The 17,595-nt window shown below is 37.2% G+C and overlaps 1 protein-coding gene across 2 annotated transcripts in view; it reads left to right on the plus strand.

Annotated features, from left to right (window-relative positions):
- dpp6a (dipeptidyl-peptidase 6a) overlaps positions 1 to 17,595 on the plus strand; it is a 410,674-nt gene that overhangs the window by 114,385 nt on the left and 278,694 nt on the right. The gene's annotated exons all lie outside the window — the stretch shown is intronic.

A 17,595-nucleotide genomic window follows, 5' to 3' on the forward strand; every position in this document is an offset into this window, starting at 1 on the left:
AGCAGGGCATGAGCTCTCTCTCCATCTAACAGTATTTTTTTTCTGTTGTTCTCTTTGACTTAGCTCTCCTTTGTCCTTTCTTGTGTCCCCATCCCCACACCTTCTCTCTCTCTCTCTGCAGAAAAATGTCCTTTTGTCCTGTTCAAACAACTTGGAGTTTTCCTTTCCATTTTTTCCTACTCAATGGTCAGTCTGACGTTATGCTTCCTAATGTCTCCATTTCTCTCTGTCAGTGTTGCTGTAATCCTCCCTGAATAACTCAGAAAGGAAAGAACGTCCTTGGAAAGTCAGTGCAGATGTAGGTGCTCAATTTAAAACAATGTGGAGAGAAAAGTCTGGAACAATGATAGCCCACAGAGGTGCTTTTAAATGAGAATTCACCTGTTGTGCTTTAAAACATTATCTATGTCAGGTTGTGTTTCTGTCAGGGTTGAGAGCTCATTAAAACAATCAAATAAGCATGTTTGATATACACAGTTGAAACTCTGTCTTTAACTCTAGGTTTTAACTCTACTGAACCATTTGAAGGTGTTTCACTGGTTTCTGCTTGTTAGAATCATTTGAACTATAGATTAAACCAGTCTTGGGTTCTGGTTTTAGAGGAATTTTAGGCACTTTTCAGCTGGTCAGCCTAAATGACGGAGTATTTTAAGTCTATGTTGCTGCTATGTGAAAAAAATCCAGCAAAACCTGCCGACCTCAGAGGGTTAAGCTAGATAAGACCAGCAATGCAGCCTATGTATGGGGTCAGTCTCTCATGCTCGCCAAGGCTGAATTTACTTGATGAAAAATACAGTAAAAACTGTAATATTGTAAAATATTATTATGAATTAAAATAAATGTTTTCTGTTTGAATATATTTTCAAATGTAATAATGTATTTTTGTGATGGTGAAGCTAACATTTTAGCATCATTACTCCAGTCTTCAGTGTCACATGATCCTTCAGAAATCCTTTTAATATGTTGATTTGATGCTTAAGAAACATTTGTTGAAAACAGCTTTGCTTCTTAATATTTTCATAGAAACTGTAACACGTTTTTCTTCCGGATTCTTTGACAAGCAGCAAGTAATAAAAAAAAAATATATATTTTTTAAATCTTTTTGACCCCAAACTTTTAAACTGCAGTTTATGTGCCTGTACAAATCCATATAATTATGCCATTTTTATTTGTAGATTATTTATTTGCATAGATCACCAAAAAAGAAAAGTACAATATTATTCATTAAATACTCACAAAAAAGATCTTTTTGATGAAATCCGAGAGCTTTCTGTCCCTCCATAGACTGCAACGTTGTTGTTACCATTTTCAAGACCCAGAAAAGTAGTTAAGACATCGTTAAAATAGTCAGCCTTAATGTTATGAAGCGACACGAATACTTTTTGTGTGCAAAAAAACACAAAATAACGACTTAATTCAACAATTTCCTCACTTCCGTGTCAGTCTCTGACGCTGTTCACTTTGTAAACACATTGCATCGCTTCCGGGTTCTACATCTGAACGCCGGCATTATTCTACAAAAGCACAATGTTTTGTTTTTATTGTGAGTGTACACAAATAAAAATAGACCCTTTACAGTTTCAAATTGAGTTTTGAAAAGAGTTTCGATGTCTTACTCTTATCTGTATGACCATAAATGACTATTTTAAATGAGTATTTTAAGTTGTTTCAGCTGTTATAATGAAACACAATCATTTGGCATTGTGCAGATTTATATCATGAATGGCCAGTGTCCTGGAAATGGGAAGCCTCAGGTGTTGCTTCACTCGCTGTCTCCTTGTGGAAAGGTGAAGTAGGCTCAGATGTAGATGGCACTTTTCTCCTTCTTGCTCATCTTTCCGTGATTTCTTGAAAAAGCATAATATTGAACTTTGTGCATCCACCATTGTCACCGCTTAATGAACTCTCACGCGCATAGAAAATGACATCATAGGCTACGCCCAACACGTTAACCAAACCGTTGCATTTTACAGCGCAGCATTGGTCAATCTATCAATTAGACATTATAATTTATTTATTTTAAGCAATCTGGGAGAAACATGTTAACAAGTGACCCTAGGCGGTGGGCCGTTGCTACACTACTGGTTCATCCCTGTCCTGTCTGTTTGCACTTCAAGACTCAGGTCAAGACAGAACAAGCTTTATATATCTCAGCTTATATATCTGTTCTTCTTCTCTTTTTTCTTTTTTGTTTTTCTAAAAAAAAAAAAAAAAAAAAAATTCATTACAAAACCTGACTTACTATTTGTTCCCCTCATTGTCGTTCGTTTTTTCAGAAGCGGGGTTGACTGCTGCGCTGGCTGTTTGCATTGTGTCAATGTTTTCCGCTCTGAAGGCTTTACCTTGACGTATGACAGCCAAACATTATTGCTTTTGCAGAGTTCACTGACATCTGTATATCTTGAATAATGTCTGTGAAAATTAAACGATGAGATATGTCAATGCAGTGGAGAGGTGGGCTGAGGGGAGATCATATTTGTCTGCTATACGCCATGACAGGCTTATTTCTGAGATATTAAATTGCAAAACCGATCTCATTCTTGCTGAGATGAAAGTCGTAGCTTTGATTCTTTCTGTTGTGTGAACAAAAGCAATATATAGTTTTGCAAAAATGCTCCCCTGCCAGAGCTATTTTGAAATCAGTGCAAAGTTGTTGCGTACAGCGAATACATGCAGTGGAGCAAAGGAAACCAGCAGGAAATCTATTTAAGGTTGTATAAAATTGACACTAAGGGGGGATTCATTTGTTAAGAATGAATTATGAACTGCTAATAGCACTGATTTCACATGATTCACTACAAGAAGTATACGATTCAGCATAATGCCAACAAGTTTGAGACTGCTTACAGTTTGCATAGAACCATTTTCCCCTCTGCATGGAAATGCACCAAAACAATGGCAGAAAACAACGAGAGGTAAAAATTTCCGAACAGGAACTCAAGGCTTTTACACACAAGGGGTCTCATTCATGAAACATGAGCAGAACAAATGTTGTGTAAATCATTTGTAAAACCATTCTTATGTAAATTGTCACATTGAATTCAAAGCTACAATTTGCCTAAGAATGGTTTTATAAACAATTGAAACAAAGTAGCAATGCATTATGGGATTGTATCAAACATAGAATACATTTCACTTCAATTCACTTCACATTTCAATTGGTTTACGAATAATTTACACAGAAAGATGTCCTGTTCATGTTTCAATCATGAGGCCCAAAGGTTCTAAAAAATATTATAAATATGAAAATGTACCGTTCGAAAGTTCAGGGTCTGTACAATTTTTTTATATTTATGAAAGAAGTCTCTTCTGCTCACCAAGGCTGCATTTTTCTGCAGTTATATAGTAAAAAAATAGTATTATAATGTAAAATAATGGTGTCTATTTTAATATATGTTAAACTGTACTTTATATTCTTGTGATGGCAAAGCTGAGTTTTCAGCAGCCATTACTTCAGTGTCACATGATCCTTCAGAAATCTTTGTAACATGCTGATTTGGTGCTCAGAAACATTTATTATTATCAAACAGTTGTTGTTAGGTTTTCATTCTGTTTCATGGACTTTTAGTTTGCATCATATTTTCCTGTGTTCCGTTTCTGTTTCCTTTGTTCCCCATGTTCCCGCTCTTCATTTGGTCACATGGTTACTAATTATATTGCACACCTGGTTCTGGTTAGTCTTGTGTATTTAAGTCCTGAGTTTGGTTCAGGTCATTGTCCTGTATTGTTTTTGATTTTAAGATTAAGCTGTTTCTCTTTGTACTCCTGCGATTTCTGTATTTTGGATTATCTTCTTTGTATTTTTAATTTTTTTTTGTAATAAAGTTTAACGGCTGATATTAAGATCCACCTCTCCCTGCTCTTCAATCATCTTCTTCTGCCTTAGTGATGTAAAGTCCGATTCATTTACGCGAAACCGGTTCAAAGAGACGATTAATTGTTTCCTTACATCATCACGCAATGTCATTAGAATGCATTCCTTTTTTAACGACTCATTGTCATCTTAAATCAATGAAGCATTCAAATAAAAAATGTATTTGTGTGAACGCATATTGCTGATTATTGCCTTTCATTCAGTTAAGTTAATGGTGTTTGTGGTCACAGTTTAATTTGCGGATCCTTTATGTCGGATATGACTGACCAATATTGAGTAGCCTACATCTTGGATACGATTCCTAAACTAAAAGTTTAGCACCTAAAGCACACATTACAGACATTGATGCACAAAGGCAGATATGTTCTAAAGAATTAATAGTTGGTTGAATTCTATAGTTGGTTGAACCGGCTCATTTGGCTCATTTTGAGTCGGACGTGCTACTTCGGCTGTGCGTCTTGCGTCATCAACCTGGAACTAAAGTTTGATTCAGTTCGATTTGTAAACCCGCTCGACCGATTCTTTCAAGAACCGAACATCACTAGTCTGCTGAATAAAAGTTTTCATTTCTCTCAGAAAGAAAAATATTTACCTGACCCCAAACCTTTGAACAGTATCTTAAAAATGCAAATAAAGTTCATTAATTTAAAAGAAATACGTTTAACACCAGCCTTTTGCTGTTGTTTTGTTGTTCGTTGTTGACTTAGTGTCATAATGTTGCAATGTGTTCTAGCCAGGCAAGACGTGATAAGATTCCAAGCGACAAGCAATCTGTTATTTGCACATGAAATTGGCTTTGATGCAAGCCAATTAGAACAGTTCCTGCACTGCAGCTGCAGAATGCTTGTATTTTTGTGACTTCCGTGATTTTTCCCCAGATTTTATGTGGACATTTTCCGTGTGGAATTTTGGGGGATTTGACATATGATATAAGTTTCTCCTCATTCATGTCGTTTAATATACATAAGGGAGGCAGTATAAGTCTAATGAGATTTTAGTGTGGACGGGCTACCTGGCACAATGTTGCAGAAGTAGAAACAAAATGACCCACAAAATGTAGTTCAGCCTCATCAAAATTGTGTCTGCTTAGAACATAGTATAAATTGCGCAATTTATAATGAGCCTCGTTTGCATAAAAGGAGGCTTATTTTCTAAGATGGAATGACAATGTGTTAAATACACATGGGACAGCACTATACCAGTAAACCGGATTTTGCACCAAAATTTTGTTTGATAAAGTGGCACACTTGCAACGCTAGCTGCTCTTGTAATTATTGTGAAAGACTTTGACCTCTGCGGTTTATTGCTGCATTTATTTACAAGCCGGAGTGTCTAAATTTGCAATGCTTACGCAGAGTTTCTTGTGTTTGCTATGTTAATGAAGCTTGTTCAGTCAATCACCCTCGTCCTCTCGGAAATTACAGTGAGCTTTTGCATCAGCAAGACAAGTAAAAAAAAAAAAAACACTCATATCACCTCAGAATGACTTGTTTACACTCTACACTCTCCTCACACTGAGGAGTATAAAATCCATACACTCACCCCTAGAGAACTGGATTGTTTGTTAGGGAAAGTGTAATCTGACAGGCACCCTGGGCCCTGTGTTGCTGGCATGCATGAGTGTCAAAATTTGTAAATGAGGAATACATATTCCCAGCTCACCATGACCCTTCTCTCCACAGCAGCCATTGACAGGGTGTCAGATACTAGCGCCAGGGTGTTAGACGCTAATGCTTGCATCAGCAATGCTTCTATGGATGGGATCAGGAAGGTTAGAGAGTGTAAATATGGGCGTAGAGTTAAAGCACATAGACTGTATTTGTCCTCTTCACCTCTGACCTGACAGCTGAGTAAATAAAGACAGACAAGACATTAATGACACTACAGATACTGTGCTTACATTGCACACAGCAACTTAGACTTGTCACTTTGCTGTCCTTTCAGGAAATAACCCTCCTGATCTCTCTCCCACATCTCTCAGTGTTTTCTGGTTGTGTGAGTGGGTAGTGGACATGCTGGCTCTGCTACAAACCTTTGAACGCTGCTATATTGTCTACAGTCTGTAGGTAGCTTCAGTAACTTGCTTCTAAGGGGGTAAAAAGGTGTCAGTACATGGTACAATGATGGTGTCACGGTCATGTTTAGTTTCTATCTTGTTTAGTTTCTAGTCTTGGTCTTCATTGTCTATTTTGTTCTAGTTCTTTCATTAGTTCTCACTCTCTCCCTCTTCCATTAATCAACATTATCTGTCCATTTAAGCCTTCCTCAGTTCTTTAATCTTGTTGTGCTGCATTCACGTCATGTCGTAATTTCCGTAAATGATGCTCTGTATGCTTTTGAATCGCTCTCGCAGTACTAGGATGCCATTCAATGATCAGTCTGCACAGTGCCACTTCAAGTGGTAGAGTTGAACATGAGTGGACACAAAAATGCTGGGCAAGATATAACTATTTTCTTTATATTTTTCAGTACTGAATAAATACAATAAAAAATGTCCTTGATTGCATCCACAGTCTTGAATGAAAATTTTCACTGAGCTAATAGCAATGAGTTTATGGGATTGGCTTAACCATAAAGGTTTCATGTCAGGAGTACTTCTTCCACAATTATACTGGTCTTGTTACATTATCTGAAAGGAAAGACCCAAAAGCAGAAAAATGCTCAACTTCATTTTATTACTACAGAAACATAAAACCGCATGAGCCGCTGGGCTCCGAACCAACTCTGGGCAATTGGCAGAAGGAAAGTCAAACATGCTGAGGTCAAAATCCAGATCAGTCCATCAGCAAATAATATCCAGTAGTGAGGTTGGAGTCGAGGTCCGAAAAACTGAGACATCAAACAAGGGGCAGACATTATCAGAGATATCCAAACTCACAGTCAAGATAAGGCTGATAGACAGAACGGAAAGACAGTCCATGCAGGCAAGCAGAGTGTACTGAGAATCCAAAACTAGAACCAGGTCAGATGGTCAAAACCTGGAGAGCTGTTCAAGACTGGTGTGGTCTGGGGGGCAAACAGGCAACCGCAACACAACTGGGCAGAAGAGAAAAATGTAAGCAAAAGAAAAACTAAACAAAACACACAGGGATCCCAAACTTAACAAAATTATGGCAAAGGAGGCTGGAAACACAAAACACACTGTCAGAGAACAGAGGGAAACAAAGGATATATACCTGTAGAGAAATCTAGAGACAAATATAAACAGGTGAGCGATAACAAGCGGTCACACTGATTGCAGACTGGTTGCATTTGGAAGAGACAAAACAAGGGGAAAGAAAACCAAATGGTTGATTAAACCAGATAACTTATGGTGAAGGGAGCATCATGGTATATTACCATGTACCATTATTTGTTTATGCAAAGTGATTCAGAAAATGCCATGGTCCAAAAACCATGCTAGTGCTATGGTCCATATACAAAATTATGGTAGTACTATGGTATTCTGGTATTCATGGTACTTTTTTAGTGTTATGATGCCTAACATTATTTAAATGTACCCAGCCTGCTGGGGACTAAAACAGAGCTGTTCTCTTGCCACCCTTTCCATTTTCAATGATCTAGTCCTTTCATTTGTACATTGAAATTTAGCTTTCAAGGATTTTCTACTGGCTTTTGCACATTTTTGGATCACAACCCACCAGTTGAGTAGCACTGATCTATATCACTCCCTCATCAGGTGTTTGGTCTCCACTGTGCAAGTCTCTGTTGTGGTTTGTTCTTGTTGTATTTGATCCATAAGCAGGTGTTTTAGTGTTGTGGCACTCTCAGCAGGCCCTGAGGCTCTCTGCCTCATCCGGGTTCTTCACACCTCAGATGACTCAAGGATCCATGGGCGACTCTGTCGATTAAAAACAGAGTCTGAATGTCTGATTATTTCACTGTGTCATTGTTGATGCCGCTGTATTTGGCTCATCCAGTTTACAAAGGTGAATAATAATCAAGTGCTTTTCAGTCCCTGAAATAAAACAACTCCCACATCTAGGGCTGAATCACACCCGCGGGGTGTCACTCACGGTGCTGGAGTGGATATTTAGAGCGTTTATGATGAACAGATAAAAGCTGAAGTGTTGGAGCGGGGGAGGTTAATGCTAATTGAACAGGCTACATGGGTCTTTATGATTAGCCGCTAGTAAGGGTCTCCTGAGTAGGCTTTGTTCTGAATGTGTGTGATGTGCTTGCCGTCACATAACCTCACCCTCAAGAGCCCAGCAGGCCGGGGCTAGAGCGGGGACTGGAAGCCCTCGTTGTCAGAGCTCCAGGAGGCAATGGAGAGGAACCAACATTGGGCTTATTAACATGAGGACTTCTGCATTCTGACATAGAGCAAAAGAGAGTGTTGGTGAGTTTAACCTGAGGGTCACAGAGCAGTTTCATCTTTTTTAAAATGGAATGACTGGCTGAGTGGGAGCCATGCATAGTGAGAACAAGAAAAATCAGACTTGAGCTGTGAACCAATTTTTGATTTTACTCCCCTCCAGGTCTCTTTCACAGTATTTGAATCAGTAAATAAGCCTACATGTCACGTGTCACCTCTATCTTTTGGAGATTTCACACAACACTGAGGCCAATTATAGTCTGATTAGCGTGTATACATGCTGAAATAAGCACATTATTCAGGTCTGTTAGTCCAACCTCTCATAATTGGACTAAAGAGTTTATATGACTTTTTTCAAAAATGAAAGTGATTATTTACTCCAACTTTTAAAGTACATGTAAACATACTGTTGGGGAAGCTACTTTGAAACCCAATCTACAACCTACTCATAATGGAGATAAGCTATAGTAAAGGACCTTTTTAAATCTGGCATGAAATTTTCTAAATGCGTCCATGTGTTTTATTTTTATTTTCTATTTTTGACCTTGTAATCTAGTGACCTTAATCAGATTTTCAAACTTTATCTTGTAGTGAAATTCCAGACTTCTCTCTGGTGACATATTCCTGACTTCTCCAAACATACTGCCTGCTTAAACCCTGCCGCTTTCTTAAATTCGACTCAAGCTCACATTCATATCAGCCTCCATCCAATCAACAATCGGGGGGGACCCTGTTTTTATTTGTTTTTGTCTGTTTGGATTTACTACCAAAACTTAATGTGTTAGTTGTCATAAAAAATAAAATAAAATTAAATTCTGTTCACCTTTATGCATGTGTGCATAAAGTGTTTATAGTGCATTTATAATGGTGACTGGTGCTAGAGAGTTCCAAAAGTGGCGCCACAAAGTGATCCATATGAATTCTGATCTATATTCCAGTTGTTCTGAAGCCATATAATAGGTCTCAGATTGCATTTAATTCAGATATGGCCTTTCAAGATGCACCCACCAGGTTTGATGTTAATGATGAGACATGATCATTGGGATCAAATCGTCTTATTCGGCATGATCACGGGTGCAAATGAGATTTGATAGCTATGGAGGAAGTTGGCGATTTCAGCAAATAACTATGTTGCTGTTTGTCAAAGGCACCATACTTGAGGAAACCTATTTATCTGTTGTGGTTCATTTTCAATTTATGCTAGATTGCTTTCATACCAATTGTGAATCAGACTCAAGTCCACATTTGGTAACACTTTATTTTAAGGTGATGTAGTTACACGGTACTACATGTACTATTGTAGCAACAGTAAATTATGGATAATTACAAGTAACTTTATTTTACAGTGTCCTTGTTACATATGTTACATGTACTTATCATCGTAATAACAGTAAATAATCCATAATTACATGCAACTAACCCCTAAAACAAATCCTAATCTTACCCTAAGCCTAGAGTAAGTACATGTAGTTAATTATTATTACTCAGTACTTATTTGAGTAAGTATAATTACCTTAAAATAAAGGTTTGCACCCCAGACCACAGTTTTCAAGGTGACATGCAGTTTACTGGTGATCTGACATCAGACGGATGAGTCTGCTATTAACGCTCTGGTGTGAAAACATTATTAAATATTGTATGCTTGCTTGTACGCGTGTTTGTGTGTATGTGTGTGCGTATGCACTCTCTGCTCTGTAACCTCTTTAGCTTTTATCTCTTGTGCTCTTACATTTGCTCTTTAAATGAGATATTGAGTGCCACTGGAGGCCTATGCTAATATCAGCACCTAGGCTCACATTTCTGCTGTGATCGTAATCTTTAATCACATTAGCCAACACGCTAAACTCATTAAAGTGATAACCCACATTAAGGTGATGACCCCAGTGAGAAACTATTATGTTTTTAGGAAGGAGAGCTCTTATAGTTGGAGATCTTGTATCCGTTGTTTTGTTCCATCCTCTCTACATGCCTGCCAGACTAGACGGCAGCTCCGTCTGCTCTTCCATTAGCGTGTAATGGGATCTCCTGCTCAGATGGGCTGGATTCTTATTGTTTATGAGTGTTTGATAATTAGAAGGGGTTCTGGGAGCCATATAAAGCGTTCTCACTGTACGCAGCCCAGATATTCTGTGCAAGTCCTCTAGCCTTCAACATGATTTTTGACCATGCGTCTTCTACAAGGCTAGTATCGCTCCCGCGCAAACGGTCCAGGGTGGAGGATGCCAAAAAGTTCTGGAAGGTAAGTGCTGCTTTATTCCTGTCTTTAGTTTGAGTGTGTCAGCTGAAGAGATTCGATTCAGGGACTAAACGGCTTACATGCTGAATTACTGCTTGTCTGTTCATGCGCTGTTCTTGGGTTGTTTAACAGCTTGTTGGTTAAATGTGGTTAATTAGACTAATTGTTTACAGCAGTGAATGCAGGAGGTTAATCACAGCAGATGTTATGTCGTAGTGATGCAAATGTAAAGCCTGTAGCTATTACCAACCACAACCTCTGCTTCGTTCATCTGTAAATGCCTATTTATATTTATAGCAATGATTGTACCCTTGTGCAATCATTGTGCTACTGAAGATGTGTTTCAGCTCAAAATAAGCTTGAATAGAAGTATTTTTCTGCAATTCAAATAATATAACTTGCTATTTATAAAATTGAGATGTGGAATAAGCTCCTTATGTGAATCAAAAAGAACACAGTTCTTGAAATTGGACTTTGTGAGTGACCTCGCCTTTGTTTTGTCTGCTCCTGTTCACTCTCCATTCACTTTGTTGTTTTTGGAAACACAATTTAGGCTGACCAGCTTTTATTGTCAAAATGTCAAGCTTGCAGGCTGCCCACCACACTGACAGGTAGATAAGGAAAATGACTCACTTACTAGAGATCACTCTGTGTTTGATGGATAGGAATGTGTTAGATCTGTTTTAAGGGTGTGGAAAGAGCCAGGTCAGTTTAAAATCAAATCTGATTAGATAGAAATGGATTTCAGCCAGAACAATTGGATCTGCCTGTGTGAACATTCTCATGGGTCCACCAGTGTCTTTACATTTTTGTTCAACATTTTACCGTAAAACTTCAAATAATAGCCCAGGCTTTTATTTTCCCAAATCGCCGAACTGCACCGGCTTGTATTTGAGACAGGCGTCTATATGAGACAGGCCTTTAATTTAGTGTTGAGATGTTGTTCATTGAGTGTAGGCCTAGAGATAACGATCCAAATAGCATAGGCTGATAGACGGAAAGCATGATAGTAGGAGGTTACCAAATCTGTGTTTGTGTTTAACAAATCAGTTAATGTAAGAATTAGCCTACTATATTTCTGTATGTCTAAAGGGGGTCGCACACCAGACGAGAAGCGCAGCGCCACATCTTTAAAATTCACAAATCGTCGTTAATGTATATAGCCTACTGACTTCACCCTGTGCTGCAATATACATTCAGTTTTACACTCATTTACAGAAATCAGCTGCTTGAATGAAAACTGCTGATGTTATCGGATTTTCAGGTGATATTTTCAGTTCATTCAGTTAACGGACTCTCTGAGGTAAAGTGAATTCAGACTGCAGACTAAGCAACGATTGTATTTAATTGTACAGTACAATCATAAAATAGTACAGACATGATCTTAATTCCATAATATCCTTAAACATAACAATATTTCTGGCCATAAACTGACATGGTGCCGGTCTGGTAAATACAACCCGAAACTAAAAAACAGACCGGGCCTTTATTTGAGACCGGCCTTTATTTATCCAAACCTGTAGCCACACCAAGCGTGTAAAAGAGACAGGCGTCTATTTGGGACTCGGCTATTATTTGAAGTTTTACGGTATGTACCCTTTCCTATTGAAATCAAGGTCAATAATGTGATACTTTTTTTTGTCAGAATCTATTCATTTATTCAAAAACACAATAAAAATACAATTTGCACTGTACATACAACCACTAGTATACATGTTCTTTAACTTTTTCCCGTCATTGACAATTTTCCGGTAAATCCATGTTTTCACTGTTATACAGTATATAACACATCTTCTGAATCTCCGGAACAAAATGCAGGCAAAGAAGAAGCAGAAACAAGCGATCAAAGCATTGCTTTGATCAGATGTAAGCTAATGCATTCATCAAACATTCAGCAGCATTCAAATCAAAACTGCTTAATGTTACCAAATTAAGTGTCAAATCAATGAGTGTGTAAGCTTTGGGGATGTTGATGGATGCGATCTACTCAATCTATGTTTTGATCATCGTTCTGAATCCTATCCAGACATAGTCTTTGACAAAAATGCTAATTTTTCAGCTTTTTCTTTTCAAAATGTTGCTTTTTTATGAAACTTAACAACATTGAAATGTTGATAATAAAAATAAAAAATGCATGAAGTTAGAATAAAATGTTGTTGTTGTTGGTTTTGTTTTGTTGCTTTTAAGCAGATGCTCTGTTCTTTATTTTGATATATTGTATATTCAGATACAACAAAATGGTCTGGGGTCAATGAAAGTTTTGTGAAAATGGCAAATGGCTGGCTGGCATTAAAAAAAAAAGCTGATGGGGAAATACTTAATCTATAAAAGATAAACATTATTTTTTTATTTAATTGAAATATTATTTTTTTATTAATTGAAATCAAGAATATCGGGTGTCGTTCAACTGTCCAGAAAAAGAGGCCTCAGTACTCAATCTTAAGAACTTAATATAAATTCAGATATTAAAAAAAAATATTTGCGCTTGTGTTTTAATTTATTTTTCACTGATCCATTATTCTATTGATAGCATTTTCTGATTTAGTGTAAGTGCTCCAAGCATGAAATATTTTAATGAACAGTGGTGCTTGTATTTTGCAACAGAATTCAAGCTCAAGAAAAAGCCAGATCCCTCAGACTCTTTCTCTGAATTAACCAAGACCCCATCTTAGTCTCTTATCTCTTGGATGGAAACGATACAAGATTGCTCTGTCCACCTCCCTTATAATCTCTCCTGGTCTCCTGACTCGGCTCCAGTAATGTCTCTTTTTCTCCCGCTGTCCCTTCTTCGATGTATTGCTAGCCTAACCTCACAAGTGTCGCGATCAGACTCCATAATCATATAACTCAGTTGTTAAGGTCATAAACGTCCCCTCCCTTAATGGTCTTTTTCTTTTTCACACACATCTATCCATGCTAGGAACTGTCCCTTCAGCAGCACGACCTTGATTTTGTAACTCTATAGTCATTTTGACCTCATAATGTGAGAGGAAATTAGATTTGAAGTCATTTGAAGTCCTTTGAAAAAGTTACAAAGGCTCCAGGTTGAAATAACCTTCAAAAATGTGATTCACTGGGTCATTCGTGCGCCTGGCCCGCAGGGATCTGGATCCTGATTCGTGATATTGCCAATGAAACAATGAATTAGCTTAGAATTCCCACAGGGCTCATTACAAAACCCAACTGTGGATACTCAATTAGCCACATTAGAAAGTTCAGCTGGAATACAGAGCTTGAATAGATTCATATATAAAGAATCTATTCTAAAACTTGTATGTAAGAGTAAAGGCACGTGATTAATGGGTTCAACACATCTTAAACGTGTCATGCATTGCTTTTTGCCTCCACATGAAGCATTGCAAACCAGTTCCACAAAAGAACGAGGTCGCTAAGCTAACAAAAGTTTGGGAGTCAGTATTTCTTTTTTTAAATGAATTAATATTTTCATTCAGCAAGGACACATTGCATTGATAGAAAGTGACAGTAAAGGCATTCATAATGTTGCAAAATATAACTATTTCAAATAAATGCTATTCTTTTAACAACAAACAACGATAGCTAACGTTCTATTTATCAAAGAATCATTAAAACAATGTATCAAGGTTTTTACCAAAATTTTAAGATGCACTAATGTTTTCAACTATGAAAATAACAAACAAAACACTAAATCAGCATATTAGAATGATTTCTGAAGGATCATGTGAGGTAACACTTCTACTAACTATAAGTAACTTTGCAACTACATGTCAACTAACTCTCATTAGAGAGTTAGACTGTTTGCTTAATATATGCTGACACTTTATGTTGATGCTCCCTCAACAGAGATTCTACTGACTACTTTACACCTAACCAGTCTAACAGTCTACTAATGCTCTATTGAGAATTAGCTGACTTGTAGTTGCAAAGTTACTTTTGGATAGTAGAGTGTCTAAAGTGTAACCTCATGGGACACTGAAGACTGGAGTAATGGCTTCTGAAAATTCAAACAGATATTTGAAATTGTAATAATATAATGATATTTCATAATTTACTTATATATATCTGAATGGGAACTTTCCATCCTGCAGCACAACCTTTTGTTATTATATACAGCTAGTTGTAAATAAAAAACCTACCCACTAAACCTAAAATTTGTATGCTTTTTGTCAGGTTTAGTTCTCAAATTTATCGAAAATATTTGGTTAAGTGTGCACACTTTATGGGGATTTTCCATATATATAATGATTTTTATTTTACATTTTTACATAAAAAAAATCACGTAGTATGATTTATAAGCACAAGTAAAAGGACGTAGGGTATATGATGTAGGGTAAAGCTGAACCACACACACACACACACACATTGGTGCACCTATCATTATGAGGACATTATAAGCATAATATTTGTATACTGTGCAAACTGTATATTCTATCCATCCACACTAACCTGACCCCTAAACATACCTATCACAGAAAACTTTCTGCATTTTTACATTTTTTAATAAAACATTGTTTAGTGTGTTTTAAGCTAATTGCAAGGACTCAGGAAATGTCCTCTTAAACCACATATACCTTGTAATACCAGTGCAATACCAATGCTATTATACAAATGTGTGTTCTCATATAAAAAAAAAAAAAAAAAAAAACAGAGAGAGGGAGAGAAAGAGAAAGAGAGAACAAATGATTCACAGCTCAATACTTTCCTCACACCTTTGGTGTACTCATGAACATTTCTATCATGCTGTTTCACTTGTGGGTGATAATTTTCTCATTGTCTACAATGATAAAATAAAACAGACACTGCGAGTGACTTTACTTTTCTCAAAACCAAAAATGAATCATTACAAATAAATGACCCATAAAGAGGTTCTTTCTCCACTATAGTGACAATTGAATGTATTAGCATTATTGCTCACCAAAAAAAACCCCCAAAAAACCCGTAATGAATCACCTTTTTCCTGTAATCATGGTTAATCACAATAAAAAAATATCCAAATGCTTACCAAAAGAAACCAATGTTAGCATAGCTAAAAATAACTGATGTTAGTGTTAAGTTCATCAGAAAATATTAATCGCAGAAACTAATTAGCACTAATTAGATTGCTGCCACTGACCACGTAAAATTATACATCATGTAAGCGGCCCATTATGAAGAAAAAAGTATTTTTTTCTTTCTAAAAAAGTAGTTTTCGAAGTGGTAAATAAAAAAATAAAAAAACATTATTGGAGTACATGTGTTTCTAATTCATAATTTTACAGATAATTCAATGTGTTACGTGCTGTTTCTTTGTAAAAAACACAGAAAATTACTAGAATAGTGAAAATTGTTTCAAAGCCATTTTTTTCTCAGCATAGTCACTGGCTCAATTTTGAAATGTGTGACAAATGAGATTACTATTGAAACGGTCTGAACTTGAGCAAAACTGCTGGGCAGTGTGGGTGTAGTGCTGTAGCTTGATGCCTCCCTTTATAGTGTCCAGTGCATTGGGGATCATTGACAAGCAAAGTTCTTCAGCACCAACCTCTCACTAGACTAATGCATGCCAGGGGTCTCGTCCAGTGTCCCCTTGCCACCTCACATATCCTCTATTAGTCCCTGCTGACCTTTCCTCCACCCATCTGTTGTCATCTTTCTTGTTCACTCATCATGTGGCATTGCTTGCCTTGGTCTGCAAAAGACATTCCTTTTTTTTTTTTTTAGGGAGATGGTTTTCTGTCTACCGATTACCTATTTTCCATCAAGCATTGTAGATAAAACTGAATAAGACGTGTGGTTGCTGTGGAAACAGTAGTCTCACATAATTTAGGGAGGTGTCAGCTTGGATGTCTTCCATGTGACACATCAAGCTGTCAGTCACAAGAGATGCAGTGTGTGTGCGTGTTTCAGATAAGAAGTAATAGGCACTGCATGTGTCGAATGCGAATTGTTTTTGACCCTCATTTGTGGCAGGGCAGCAGCAGATGTTTCTGCTTGTGAACAACACTAAATATCCCCTATATACCTGAATGACCAGAACAGCTGTGTCAGCCAGACCATGTCACCTCTCATCTATCCGTGCTGGACAGAAGCCCAGGACGTGACCCTGACTCCTCAATTGGTTGAGGACTTAATGTTCAGTCAGTAAAATACTTTATTTTTTAGTTCAAATCAGCCCAATCTCACAAAAAAAACATTGCTGTAACTACATTATCCCATGCGCAATAAAAAAAAAAAGTCTCTTAGTTGCTGTTTTTTGACCTTGTTTTAGAGGAATCTATAAAGTATTTATACCAAGGTCTATCTGAAGAGTTTGGTTCCAAAACGTGATTAATTTGAGTAAAAATGTGTTTTCTTTACCAAGAAAGTGGCAAGATGAAAACCACTATTTTCTGTTTTGAACTTTCACATTGCATCTTTAGGTTATAATAATATAAAAAATTCAAATACAGATTTAGTTTTTCAAAGATTTATTATAAAAACTGATTCTTTTTTCCCCCAAAATGCAATAAATTCATGACACTTTTTTTTTTCTTCTAAAAGCAATTAATCCATTGAATCAATATAAAAGTTATTTTTCATATTGAAACTGTTGAAAATACACAACAAAGTAAGTTGATCCACATATGACAGCCTCTGAAATCGGTCAATACTAATCTTATATACAGGCACTGGACTAAAAATACATTCAATCAGCCATCGCTAGGAAATACCTCCTGAACTTTTTTGCCGGCGATCAGCTGTAAAATGGCTTGGTCCTGCTCGGTTTTCGTTGACTTTGAGTAAAACAATTGAAAGTTTCTCAAAAGATCCCCTGGGGTCAATGTGTCAGCGTGACAGAAGTTTGATGCTGTCGTGTGAGAACAAGCAACAGCCGGCATTTTTCCTCCTCTTCTTAATCTCATCATGCAAATGATTAGATTTCGATGGCTTACGTTTCTTCCGTACTGCAGAAACCACCACAGGTTCATCAATTCCGTCAAAATTATTGGTTCCCTTTCAAGGGAACTCCCGTTGCGTCGAAGAATGACGCTATGGGAACGCTTTGCGTGATGATGTCTTGAAGCACATGTAAAATCAGCCCAATGGCGTGGCGGAGCGTCAGAGGCGGGGTGACGTCACGTACCAGGAAACTATAAAGCCTGTTCGAAAACAGAGAGTGCCAGCTTCTGTGTCTTCAGTAGCGCTCTATGTGAAATCTGTCTTTGTCTA

Source organism: Rutilus rutilus, assembly GCF_951802725.1.
Source record: "Rutilus rutilus genome assembly, chromosome: 24".
Taxonomy (NCBI): Eukaryota; Metazoa; Chordata; class Actinopteri; order Cypriniformes; family Leuciscidae; genus Rutilus; species Rutilus rutilus.